The sequence below is a fragment of the Ambystoma mexicanum genome, chromosome 2p (assembly GCF_040938575.1).
Source record: "Ambystoma mexicanum isolate Mex_15411 chromosome 2p, UKY_AmexF1_1, whole genome shotgun sequence".
Lineage (NCBI taxonomy): Eukaryota > Metazoa > Chordata > Amphibia > Caudata > Ambystomatidae > Ambystoma > Ambystoma mexicanum.
Window position 1 is genome coordinate 1,308,139,381 of NC_090923.1, and position 14,170 is coordinate 1,308,153,550.

Here is a 14,170-nt window from a genome sequence, read left to right on the forward strand (position 1 = left end):
GGTGATGCAAGCGTGAGAGCATCACAGCAGACCCATAGACATGAGAAACACTCTGTACCTCTGAGTGTATGTGGGCCCATGGCTGGATCAAGGACAAGGCAAGAACAGGAGATGGCTTAAGGTGTCAGCACCCAGGCTGCCCCTTTGCACGCTGCCAGCAACAGATGTTGGCCCATCCTTTAAGAGATTCTGAGGCTGATTTCAATGTTAACTTTGCTGCTGATTAAAGGATTGCTCAACCTTCGACCTGCGTCTAGTTTGCTTGGCTAAGCCCTGAAAATCTTTTACAGCTTGTATTGGTGGGAGATGATGTGAGTTTATCAAGAGCAACGGGATATGAGGCATGTGTGCCACAAAATGCAGGTCTAGGATCTTTTATTTGAAAGCCACTTTGGAAAACCCTACTGAGAACAAAAGGATTACACAAAAGGAAAGGGGATCAGTGGGTCAGGGGATAGCACATCTGACTGTGAGTCAGTTAATTGTAAGCCCAAATCCTACCCGTTTCGACATTTTTCCAGACTTTTTGTTTCATTTCTTAACAGATCCATTCCTATGTACCTCTGTGCTTTCAACAGAGTTTTCATTGTAATGGAGGGACATACAGTATGCCTTAAACATGCCTGGGCAGGGAAGACTATGTAAAAGCAAGAGTAGCAGACAGCTTAATAAATCATCAGCAGGACCCTCTAGACCTTCCCCAAAAAACATAACATGATTTCTATGCATGTATGTGCGTTGAACAGCGCAAGTAATTTGGTTAATGTCAGTGGATAAATGTGACTTTCGCACAGCGCAGAACAAAATCACTTGTACAGGCCCCTTCTGCAAAAGCATTACCGCTACAGAAAGCAGTGAAAAGGTGAGGCAGTGTGCAGTCCCCCCTGACCCTTCACAGCCCTGATCGGCCACGATCGGCCAAGGACCTCTCTATGAGAGCTGAGGGTGGAATTTTTCTGGACCTCAGTAACTTAGGGAGACATGGCTAAAGGGATCCTCAATCAACGGCCCAGCCTTTGCTCTGTGGCCTGTCCGGATATGTCTGTTCTCCAAATTACCTGCCGCTGCCCAGGTGTCAGCTGGTGAGATGGAATGACCTCCCAGGAAGCACACTGGCAGATAATTTGCATAGGCACACCCCCTCTCCCTCTCCTTAGCCCTGCTTGCTCCACAGTAGCAAGTATCTGGGGAAAATATAGTGGTCGAGGTGGGGTAGCAGTAACTAGCAACTCTGAGAAAGTAAATCTGGGACACTTGGCGACCTGTGGGCAACAACTGCAGAGCTCAGTGCCCAGGACTTTGTGGCACAGGGAGGAGGTCTGTGGGATTTCAGTAACTTGGAGACATGCAACCTGGTCGGGAGTGCTTCAGGTCTCCTTCCTTGCATGTTCCAAGCAACTCAACAAAGCATCAACAGGCTGGGATACCAACCACAGAGCCCCTTCCCACTTGATTAAAAGGCCAAAATCTTTTCCATGCAAATACATAGCCCCCAAATACCATATTTTCTTTGTTTTCTCTCTCTCTGTCTCTCTCTCCTCCCTCTCTCCCTCCCTCACTCACTCCTTCCCACCCTCCCGCCCTCTCTCTTCCCCCCTACCCCCCCTCCCTCTCCCTACCATTAATTTTAGGTTTTCATGCACTGCAGCACATTGTCACAATGGTATTTCACAATGGGACTTTTTGAAAGTTACAGAAATCAAAAAAGAAATCAACCAACTAAAAGCAGCCAAATCCGGAGTACACTGCTCAGCCCCAATTAAAGATTAAGGCCCTGAAGCAAGTAAAGCTGTGGTTCAGAGCGATGTTTGCAAACAGCACCTTAAAGCAGTTTACGCTGGAGTGCACAACAAGGAGGAAAGTGATAATACTGAGTTTGGTAGAATGGGATAAAAAAAAAAAAAAAAAAGAAGCGTGCCACTTCTAAAAGTACAAGTCAAGAAACTGAAGGGGACAGGGCTGTTCATTCAGTCAAGAGGACTCACAAGTAAAAGGCTCCTGAGGCATTAGTGTTGAATTTGGCGCAAAATGTATTGTGTTGTCGTGTAATATGAATGAACATAAAATGTCAATCTTCAATAAAAAAAGATATATTAAAAAATAAAGACTTGCAAATTAAGAAAGTTTCTGTCCAGACATGTGCCTAAAATAGTGAATGCTTTACGAATGTGCGTGTCATCCTTTAGAGCAGGGGCCAATTTAATTTTCCCATTATCATTCCAATATTAGTACATGTGTTGCAGAAGCAAGCGCAAAGGGAGAGTCAATCAAACCATTGATTAGGACCTCTGGTCAAAGGTTTGCCATACCAAATGTCCTTATGTCAGAGGGCAGAAAGTCCAAACACCATTTAGATATCGGGTGATATGAAATGAAGAGGCAAACAACAATGAATAAGCATTCTTTGCTGCTGTATTGATCTGGTCCTAAAGGGTTTTAGTTTAATGCCAATTATATTTAAAGATATAAAGATTAATGCTCCAGGGTGCTTGCAAAATGACACCCCCTCCCCATCACAATGGCTGGCTGATGCAAGCCTGAGAGCATCACAACAGACCCATAGACATGAGAAAAACTCTGTACCTCTGAGTGTATGTGGGCCCATGGCTGTAACAAGGACAAGGCAAGAACAGGAGGTGGCTTAAAGCGTCAGCACCAGAGGCTGTCCGATTGAGCCCTGTAAGCAACAGATGTTGGACCATCCTTTAAAGGATTCTCAGGCTGATTTCAATTTTAACTTTGCAGCTGATTTAAGGATTGCTCAACCTTCGACCCACGTCTAGATTGCAAGGATAAGCCCTGGAAATCTTGTACAGCTTGTACTGGTGGGAGATGATGTGACTTTATCAACTGCAACGGGATATGAGGCATGTGTGCCACAAAAAGCAGGTCTAGGATTTTTTAAAAGAAAGCCGCTTTAAGAAGGGAACTTTGGGCAACCCCACTGAGAGCAAAAGTATGACACAAAAGGTAAGGGGTTCAGTGGGTCAAATGATAGCACATATGACTGTGAGTCAGTTTATTGTAAGTCCAAATGCTACCTGCTTTGAAATTTTCCAGGCTTTTTGTCTCATTTCTTAACAGATCCATTCCTATGTACCTCTGTGCTTTGAACAGAGTTTTCATTGTAAGGGAGGGACATAGAGTCTTCCCTGCCCAGGAAGGTATACTGTATGTAAAAGCAAGAGTAGCAGACAGCTTAAAAGAATCACCAGCAGGACCCTCTAGACCTTCCCCAAAAAACATAAAATGATTTCTCTGCATACATGTGCATTGAACAGCGCAAGTAGTTTGGTTAATGTCAGTGGATAAATGTCACTTTCCCACAGTGCAGAACAAAATCTCTTGTACAGGCCCCTTCTGCAAAAGCATTACCACTGTAGAAAGCAGGGCAGGTGAGGCAGTGTACAGTCACCTCCGACACTTCACTCCTCTGATCGGCTACGATCGGCCAAGGACCTCTCTATGAGAGCTGAGGGTGGAATTTTCTGGTCCTCGGTAACTTAGGGAGACATGGCAAAAGGGATCCTCAATCAACGGCTCAGCCTTTGCTTTGTGGCCTGTCCATATATGTCTGTTCTCCAAATTACCTGCCGCTGCCCAGGTGTCAGCTGGTGAGATGGAATGACCTCGCAGGAAGCAAACTGGCAGATGATTTGCATAGGCAAACCCCCTCTCCCTCTTTCTTAGCCCTGCTTACTCCACAGTAGCAAGTATCTGGGGAAAATATAGTGGTCGAGGTGGGGTAGTAGTAACTAGTAAATCTGGGGTGCTTGGCAACTTGTGGGGAACAACTGCAGAGCTCAGCGCCCAGAACTTTGTGGCACAGGGAGGAGGTCTGTGGGATTTCAGTAACTTGGAGGCATGCAACCTGGTCGGGAGTGCTTCAGGTCTCCTTCCATGCACGTTCCAAGCAACTCAACAAAGCATCAACAGGCTGCCATACCAGCCACAGAGCCCCTTTCCACATAAAGAAAATATGGTATTCGGGGGCTATGTGTTTGCATGGCAAAGATTTTAGGCTTTTAATTGTTTTCTCTCTCTCTCTGTCTCTCTCTCTCCTCCCTCCCTCCCTCCTTCCCATCCCCCACAACCCCCGCTCCCTCTCCCTACCATTAATTTTAAGTGTTCCTGCACTGCATCACATTGTGACAATGGTATTTCACAATGGGACTGTTTGAAAGTTACAGAAATCAAAAAAGAAATCAACCAACTAAAAGCAGCCAAATCCGGAGTACACTGCTCAGCCCCAATTAAAGATTAAGGCCTAGAAGCAAGTAAAGCTGTAGTTCAGAGCGATGTTTGCAAATAGCACCTTAAAGCAGTTTACGCTGGAGTGCACAACAAGGGGGAAAGTGTTAATACTGAGTTTGGTAGAATGGGATAAAAAAACAAAAGCAGCGTGCCACTTCTAAAAGTACAAGTCAAGAAATTGAAGGGGATGGGGCTGTTCATTCAGTCAATAGGACTCACAAGTAAAAGGCTCCAGAGTCATTAGTGTTGAATTTGGCGCAAAATGTATTGTGTTGTCGTGTAAAATGAATGAACATACAATTTCAATCTTCATTAAAAAAGATGTATTCAAAAATAAAGACTTGCAGATTAAGAAAGTTTTTGTCCTGTCGTGTGCCAAAAATAGTGAATGCTTTACGAATGTGCGTGTCATCCTTTGAAGCAGGGTCAAATTCAATTTTCCCATTTTCATTCCAATATTAGTACATGGGTTGCTGAGGCACATAGGAATGGATCTGTTAAGAAATGAAACAAAAAGCCTGGAAAAATGTTGAAACAGGTAGGATTTGGACTTACAATAAACTGACTCACAGTCAGATGTGCTATCCCTTGACCCACTGACCCCCTTGCCTTTTGTGTAATCCTTTTCCTCTCAGCAGTGTTGTCCAAAGTTCCCTACTTAAAGAGACTTTCTTATACAAAAGATCCTAGACCTGTTTTTTATGGCCCACATGCCTCATATCCCGTTGCTCTTGATAAACCCACGTCATCTCCCACCAATACAATCTGTAAAATATTTCAAGGGCATAGCCAAGGAAATTAGACGTGGGCCGAAGGTTGAGCAATCCTTAAACCAGCAGCAAAATTAACATTGAAATCAGCCTCAGAATCTCTTAAAGGATGGGCCAACATTGGTTGCTTGCAGGGCGCAATCGGACAGCCTCTGGTGCTGACGCCTTAAGGCAAGCGCAAAGGGAGAGCCAACCAAACCATTGATTAGGACCTCTGGACTTTCTGCTCTTTGACATAAGGACATTTGATATGGCAAACGTTTGACCAAACACCATTTAGATGTCGGATGGTATGGAATTAAGCGGCAAACAGCAATACATCAGCATTCTTTGCTGCTTTATTGATCTGGTCCTAAAGGGTTTGGTTTAATGCCAATTATATTTAAAGATTCATGCTCAAGGGTGCTTGCAAATCGACACCCCCTCCCCATCACGATGGCTGGGTGATGCAAGCGTGAGAGCATCACAGCAGACCCATAGACATGAGAAACACTCTGTACCTCTGAGTGTATGTGGGCCCATGGCTGGATCAAGGACAAGGCAAGAACAGGAGATGGCTTAAGGTGTCAGCACCCAGGCTGCCCCTTTGCACGCTGCCAGCAACAGATGTTGGCCCATCCTTTAAGAGATTCTGAGGCTGATTTCAATGTTAACTTTGCTGCTGATTAAAGGATTGCTCAACCTTCGACCTGCGTCTAGTTTGCTTGGCTAAGCCCTGAAAATCTTTTACAGCTTGTATTGGTGGGAGATGATGTGAGTTTATCAAGAGCAACGGGATATGAGGCATGTGTGCCACAAAATGCAGGTCTAGGATCTTTTATTTGAAAGCCACTTTGGAAAACCCTACTGAGAACAAAAGGATTACACAAAAGGAAAGGGGATCAGTGGGTCAGGGGATAGCACATCTGACTGTGAGTCAGTTAATTGTAAGCCCAAATCCTACCCGTTTCGACATTTTTCCAGACTTTTTGTTTCATTTCTTAACAGATCCATTCCTATGTACCTCTGTGCTTTCAACAGAGTTTTCATTGTAATGGAGGGACATACAGTATGCCTTAAACATGCCTGGGCAGGGAAGACTATGTAAAAGCAAGAGTAGCAGACAGCTTAATAAATCATCAGCAGGACCCTCTAGACCTTCCCCAAAAAACATAACATGATTTCTATGCATGTATGTGCGTTGAACAGCGCAAGTAATTTGGTTAATGTCAGTGGATAAATGTGACTTTCGCACAGCGCAGAACAAAATCACTTGTACAGGCCCCTTCTGCAAAAGCATTACCGCTACAGAAAGCAGTGAAAAGGTGAGGCAGTGTGCAGTCCCCCCTGACCCTTCACAGCCCTGATCGGCCACGATCGGCCAAGGACCTCTCTATGAGAGCTGAGGGTGGAATTTTTCTGGACCTCAGTAACTTAGGGAGACATGGCTAAAGGGATCCTCAATCAACGGCCCAGCCTTTGCTCTGTGGCCTGTCCGGATATGTCTGTTCTCCAAATTACCTGCCGCTGCCCAGGTGTCAGCTGGTGAGATGGAATGACCTCCCAGGAAGCACACTGGCAGATAATTTGCATAGGCACACCCCCTCTCCCTCTCCTTAGCCCTGCTTGCTCCACAGTAGCAAGTATCTGGGGAAAATATAGTGGTCGAGGTGGGGTAGCAGTAACTAGCAACTCTGAGAAAGTAAATCTGGGACACTTGGCGACCTGTGGGCAACAACTGCAGAGCTCAGTGCCCAGGACTTTGTGGCACAGGGAGGAGGTCTGTGGGATTTCAGTAACTTGGAGACATGCAACCTGGTCGGGAGTGCTTCAGGTCTCCTTCCTTGCATGTTCCAAGCAACTCAACAAAGCATCAACAGGCTGGGATACCAACCACAGAGCCCCTTCCCACTTGATTAAAAGGCCAAAATCTTTTCCATGCAAATACATAGCCCCCAAATACCATATTTTCTTTGTTTTCTCTCTCTCTGTCTCTCTCTCCTCCCTCTCTCCCTCCCTCACTCACTCCTTCCCACCCTCCCGCCCTCTCTCTTCCCCCCTACCCCCCTCCCTCTCCCTACCATTAATTTTAGGTTTTCATGCACTGCAGCACATTGTCACAATGGTATTTCACAATGGGACTTTTTGAAAGTTACAGAAATCAAAAAAGAAATCAACCAACTAAAAGCAGCCAAATCCGGAGTACACTGCTCAGCCCCAATTAAAGATTAAGGCCCTGAAGCAAGTAAAGCTGTGGTTCAGAGCGATGTTTGCAAACAGCACCTTAAAGCAGTTTACGCTGGAGTGCACAACAAGGAGGAAAGTGATAATACTGAGTTTGGTAGAATGGGATAAAAAAAAAAAAAAAAAAGAAGCGTGCCACTTCTAAAAGTACAAGTCAAGAAACTGAAGGGGACAGGGCTGTTCATTCAGTCAAGAGGACTCACAAGTAAAAGGCTCCTGAGGCATTAGTGTTGAATTTGGCGCAAAATGTATTGTGTTGTCGTGTAATATGAATGAACATAAAATGTCAATCTTCAATAAAAAAAGATATATTAAAAAATAAAGACTTGCAAATTAAGAAAGTTTCTGTCCAGACATGTGCCTAAAATAGTGAATGCTTTACGAATGTGCGTGTCATCCTTTAGAGCAGGGGCCAATTTAATTTTCCCATTATCATTCCAATATTAGTACATGTGTTGCAGAAGCAAGCGCAAAGGGAGAGTCAATCAAACCATTGATTAGGACCTCTGGTCAAAGGTTTGCCATACCAAATGTCCTTATGTCAGAGGGCAGAAAGTCCAAACACCATTTAGATATCGGGTGATATGAAATGAAGAGGCAAACAACAATGAATAAGCATTCTTTGCTGCTGTATTGATCTGGTCCTAAAGGGTTTTAGTTTAATGCCAATTATATTTAAAGATATAAAGATTAATGCTCCAGGGTGCTTGCAAAATGACACCCCCTCCCCATCACAATGGCTGGCTGATGCAAGCCTGAGAGCATCACAACAGACCCATAGACATGAGAAAAACTCTGTACCTCTGAGTGTATGTGGGCCCATGGCTGTAACAAGGACAAGGCAAGAACAGGAGGTGGCTTAAAGCGTCAGCACCAGAGGCTGTCCGATTGAGCCCTGTAAGCAACAGATGTTGGACCATCCTTTAAAGGATTCTCAGGCTGATTTCAATTTTAACTTTGCAGCTGATTTAAGGATTGCTCAACCTTCGACCCACGTCTAGATTGCAAGGATAAGCCCTGGAAATCTTGTACAGCTTGTACTGGTGGGAGATGATGTGACTTTATCAACTGCAACGGGATATGAGGCATGTGTGCCACAAAAAGCAGGTCTAGGATTTTTTAAAAGAAAGCCGCTTTAAGAAGGGAACTTTGGGCAACCCCACTGAGAGCAAAAGTATGACACAAAAGGTAAGGGGTTCAGTGGGTCAAATGATAGCACATATGACTGTGAGTCAGTTTATTGTAAGTCCAAATGCTACCTGCTTTGAAATTTTACAGGCTTTTTGTCTCATTTCTTAACAGATCCATTCCTATGTACCTCTGTGCTTTGAACAGAGTTTTCATTGTAAGGGAGGGACATACAGTATACCTTCCTGGGCAGGGAAGACTCTATGTAAAAGCAAGAGTAGCAGACAGCTTAAAAGAATCACCAGCAGGACCCTCTAGACCTTCCCCAAAAAACATAAAATGATTTCTCTGCATACATGTGCATTGAACAGCGCAAGTAGTTTGGTTAATGTCAGTGGATAAATGTCACTTTCCCACAGTGCAGAACAAAATCTCTTGTACAGGCCCCTTCTGCAAAAGCATTACCACTGTAGAAAGCAGGGCAGGTGAGGCAGTGTACAGTCACCTCCGACACTTCACTCCTCTGATCGGCTACGATCGGCCAAGGACCTCTCTATGAGAGCTGAGGGTGGAATTTTCTGGTCCTCGGTAACTTAGGGAGACATGGCAAAAGGGATCCTCAATCAACGGCTCAGCCTTTGCTTTGTGGCCTGTCCATATATGTCTGTTCTCCAAATTACCTGCCGCTGCCCAGGTGTCAGCTGGTGAGATGGAATGACCTCGCAGGAAGCAAACTGGCAGATGATTTGCATAGGCAAACCCCCTCTCCCTCTTTCTTAGCCCTGCTTACTCCACAGTAGCAAGTATCTGGGGAAAATATAGTGGTCGAGGTGGGGTAGTAGTAACTAGTAAATCTGGGGTGCTTGGCAACTTGTGGGGAACAACTGCAGAGCTCAGCGCCCAGAACTTTGTGGCACAGGGAGGAGGTCTGTGGGATTTCAGTAACTTGGAGGCATGCAACCTGGTCGGGAGTGCTTCAGGTCTCCTTCCATGCACGTTCCAAGCAACTCAACAAAGCATCAACAGGCTGCCATACCAGCCACAGAGCCCCTTTCCACATAAAGAAAATATGGTATTCGGGGGCTATGTGTTTGCATGGCAAAGATTTTAGGCTTTTAATTGTTTTCTCTCTCTCTCTGTCTCTCTCTCTCCTCCCTCCCTCCCTCCTTCCCATCCCCCACAACCCCCGCTCCCTCTCCCTACCATTAATTTTAAGTGTTCCTGCACTGCATCACATTGTGACAATGGTATTTCACAATGGGACTGTTTGAAAGTTACAGAAATCAAAAAAGAAATCAACCAACTAAAAGCAGCCAAATCCGGAGTACACTGCTCAGCCCCAATTAAAGATTAAGGCCTAGAAGCAAGTAAAGCTGTAGTTCAGAGCGATGTTTGCAAATAGCACCTTAAAGCAGTTTACGCTGGAGTGCACAACAAGGGGGAAAGTGTTAATACTGAGTTTGGTAGAATGGGATAAAAAAACAAAAGCAGCGTGCCACTTCTAAAAGTACAAGTCAAGAAATTGAAGGGGATGGGGCTGTTCATTCAGTCAATAGGACTCACAAGTAAAAGGCTCCAGAGTCATTAGTGTTGAATTTGGCGCAAAATGTATTGTGTTGTCGTGTAAAATGAATGAACATACAATTTCAATCTTCATTAAAAAAGATGTATTCAAAAATAAAGACTTGCAGATTAAGAAAGTTTTTGTCCTGTCGTGTGCCAAAAATAGTGAATGCTTTACGAATGTGCGTGTCATCCTTTGAAGCAGGGTCAAATTCAATTTTCCCATTTTCATTCCAATATTAGTACATGGGTTGCTGAGGCACATAGGAATGGATCTGTTAAGAAATGAAACAAAAAGCCTGGAAAAATGTTGAAACAGGTAGGATTTGGACTTACAATAAACTGACTCACAGTCAGATGTGCTATCCCTTGACCCACTGACCCACTGACCCCCTTGCCTTTTGTGTAATCCTTTTCCTCTCAGCAGTGTTGTCCAAAGTTCCCTACTTAAAGAGACTTTCTTATACAAAAGATCCTAGACCTGTTTTTTATGGCCCACATGCCTCATATCCCGTTGCTCTTGATAAACCCACGTCATCTCCCACCAATACAATCTGTAAAATATTTCAAGGGCATAGCCAAGGAAATAAGACGTGGGCCGAAGGTTGAGCAATCCTTAAACCAGCAGCAAAATTAACATTGAAATCAGCCTCAGAATCTCTTAAAGGATGGGCCAACATTGGTTGCTTGCAGGGCGCAATCGGACAGCCTCTGGTGCTGACGCCTTAAGGCAAGCGCAAAGGGAGAGCCAACCAAACCATTGATTAGGACCTCTGGACTTTCTGCTCTTTGACATAAGGACATTTGATATGGCAAACGTTTGACCAAACACCATTTAGATGTCGGATGGTATGGAATTAAGCGGCAAACAGCAATACATCAGCATTCTTTGCTGCTTTATTGATCTGGTCCTAAAGGGTTTGGTTTAATGCCAATTATATTTAAAGATTCATGCTCAAGGGTGCTTGCAAATCGACACCCCCTCCCCATCACGATGGCTGGGTGATGCAAGCGTGAGAGCATCACAGCAGACCCATAGACATGAGAAACACTCTGTACCTCTGAGTGTATGTGGGCCCATGGCTGGATCAAGGACAAGGCAAGAACAGGAGATGGCTTAAGGTGTCAGCACCCAGGCTGCCCCTTTGCACGCTGCCAGCAACAGATGTTGGCCCATCCTTTAAGAGATTCTGAGGCTGATTTCAATGTTAACTTTGCTGCTGATTAAAGGATTGCTCAACCTTCGACCTGCGTCTAGTTTGCTTGGCTAAGCCCTGAAAATCTTTTACAGCTTGTATTGGTGGGAGATGATGTGAGTTTATCAAGAGCAACGGGATATGAGGCATGTGTGCCACAAAATGCAGGTCTAGGATCTTTTATTTGAAAGCCACTTTGGAAAACCCTACTGAGAACAAAAGGATTACACAAAAGGAAAGGGGATCAGTGGGTCAGGGGATAGCACATCTGACTGTGAGTCAGTTAATTGTAAGCCCAAATCCTACCCGTTTCGACATTTTTCCAGACTTTTTGTTTCATTTCTTAACAGATCCATTCCTATGTACCTCTGTGCTTTCAACAGAGTTTTCATTGTAATGGAGGGACATACAGTATGCCTTAAACATGCCTGGGCAGGGAAGACTATGTAAAAGCAAGAGTAGCAGACAGCTTAATAAATCATCAGCAGGACCCTCTAGACCTTCCCCAAAAAACATAACATGATTTCTATGCATGTATGTGCGTTGAACAGCGCAAGTAATTTGGTTAATGTCAGTGGATAAATGTGACTTTCGCACAGCGCAGAACAAAATCACTTGTACAGGCCCCTTCTGCAAAAGCATTACCGCTACAGAAAGCAGTGAAAAGGTGAGGCAGTGTGCAGTCCCCCCTGACCCTTCACAGCCCTGATCGGCCACAATCGGCCAAGGACCTCTCTATGAGAGCTGAGGGTGGAATTTTTCTGGACCTCAGTAACTTAGGGAGACATGGCTAAAGGGATCCTCAATCAACGGCCCAGCCTTTGCTCTGTGGCCTGTCCGGATATGTCTGTTCTCCAAATTACCTGCCGCTGCCCAGGTGTCAGCTGGTGAGATGGAATGACCTCCCAGGAAGCACACTGGCAGATAATTTGCATAGGCACACCCCCTCTCCCTCTCCTTAGCCCTGCTTGCTCCACAGTAGCAAGTATCTGGGGAAAATATAGTGGTCGAGGTGGGGTAGCAGTAACTAGCAACTCTGAGAAAGTAAATCTGGGACACTTGGCGACCTGTGGGCAACAACTGCAGAGCTCAGTGCCCAGGACTTTGTGGCACAGGGAGGAGGTCTGTGGGATTTCAGTAACTTGGAGACATGCAACCTGGTCGGGAGTGCTTCAGGTCTCCTTCCTTGCATGTTCCAAGCAACTCAACAAAGCATCAACAGGCTGGGATACCAACCACAGAGCCCCTTCCCACTTGATTAAAAGGCCAAAATCTTTTCCATGCAAATACATAGCCCCCAAATACCATATTTTCTTTGTTTTCTCTCTCTCTGTCTCTCTCTCCTCCCTCTCTCCCTCCCTCACTCACTCCTTCCCACCCTCCCGCCCTCTCTCTTCCCCCCTACCCCCCCTCCCTCTCCCTACCATTAATTTTAGGTTTTCATGCACTGCAGCACATTGTCACAATGGTATTTCACAATGGGACTTTTTGAAAGTTACAGAAATCAAAAAAGAAATCAACCAACTAAAAGCAGCCAAATCCGGAGTACACTGCTCAGCCCCAATTAAAGATTAAGGCCCTGAAGCAAGTAAAGCTGTGGTTCAGAGCGATGTTTGCAAACAGCACCTTAAAGCAGTTTACGCTGGAGTGCACAACAAGGAGGAAAGTGATAATACTGAGTTTGGTAGAATGGGATAAAAAAAAAAAAAAAAAAGAAGCGTGCCACTTCTAAAAGTACAAGTCAAGAAACTGAAGGGGACAGGGCTGTTCATTCAGTCAAGAGGACTCACAAGTAAAAGGCTCCTGAGGCATTAGTGTTGAATTTGGCGCAAAATGTATTGTGTTGTCGTGTAATATGAATGAACATAAAATGTCAATCTTCAATAAAAAAAGATATATTAAAAAATAAAGACTTGCAAATTAAGAAAGTTTCTGTCCAGACATGTGCCTAAAATAGTGAATGCTTTACGAATGTGCGTGTCATCCTTTAGAGCAGGGGCCAATTTAATTTTCCCATTATCATTCCAATATTAGTACATGTGTTGCAGAAGCAAGCGCAAAGGGAGAGTCAATCAAACCATTGATTAGGACCTCTGGTCAAAGGTTTGCCATACCAAATGTCCTTATGTCAGAGGGCAGAAAGTCCAAACACCATTTAGATAGCGGGTGATATGAAATGAAGAGGCAAACAACAATGAATAAGCATTCTTTGCTGCTGTATTGATCTGGTCCTAAAGGGTTTTAGTTTAATGCCAATTATATTTAAAGATATAAAGATTAATGCTCCAGGGTGCTTGCAAAATGACACCCCCTCCCCATCACAATGGCTGGCTGATGCAAGCCTGAGAGCATCACAACAGACCCATAGACATGAGAAAAACTCTGTACCTCTGAGTGTATGTGGGCCCATGGCTGTAACAAGGACAAGGCAAGAACAGGAGGTGGCTTAAAGCGTCAGCACCAGAGGCTGTCCGATTGAGCCCTGTAAGCAACAGATGTTGGACCATCCTTTAAAGGATTCTCAGGCTGATTTCAATTTTAACTTTGCAGCTGATTTAAGGATTGCTCAACCTTCGACCCACGTCTAGATTGCAAGGATAAGCCCTGGAAATCTTGTACAGCTTGTACTGGTGGGAGATGATGTGACTTTATCAACTGCAACGGGATATGAGGCATGTGTGCCACAAAAAGCAGGTCTAGGATTTTTTAAAAGAAAGCCGCTTTAAGAAGGGAACTTTGGGCAACCCCACTGAGAGCAAAAGTATGACACAAAAGGTAAGGGGTTCAGTGGGTCAAATGATAGCACATTTGACTGTGAGTCAGTTTATTGTAAGTCCAAATGCTACCTGCTTTGAAATTTTCCAGGCTTTTTGTCTCATTTCTTAACAGATCCATTCCTATGTACCTCTGTGCTTTGAACAGAGTTTTCATTGTAAGGGAGGGACATACAGTATACCTTCCTGGGCAGGGAAGACTCTATGTAAAAGCAAGAGTAGCAGACAGCTTAAAAGAATCACCAGCAGGACCCTCTAGACC

The 14,170-nt window shown here is 44.6% G+C and overlaps 3 non-coding genes across 3 annotated transcripts; all 3 read right to left on the bottom strand.

The window, feature by feature from the left end:
* Positions 1-2,144: 2,144 nt before the first annotated feature.
* On the bottom strand, positions 2,145-2,251 carry LOC138567974 (U6 spliceosomal RNA). Its single transcript, XR_011302351.1, has one exon. It is a non-coding gene; the product is annotated as a U6 spliceosomal RNA (small nuclear RNA).
* A 5,358-nt stretch (positions 2,252-7,609) lies between these two features.
* LOC138567975 (U6 spliceosomal RNA) lies at positions 7,610-7,716 on the bottom strand. Its single transcript, XR_011302352.1, has one exon. It is a non-coding gene; the product is annotated as a U6 spliceosomal RNA (small nuclear RNA).
* Positions 7,717-13,083: 5,367 nt separating this feature from the next.
* Positions 13,084-13,190, bottom strand: LOC138567976 (U6 spliceosomal RNA). The gene has a single exon (XR_011302353.1). It is a non-coding gene; the product is annotated as a U6 spliceosomal RNA (small nuclear RNA).
* Positions 13,191-14,170: the final 980 nt, after the last annotated feature.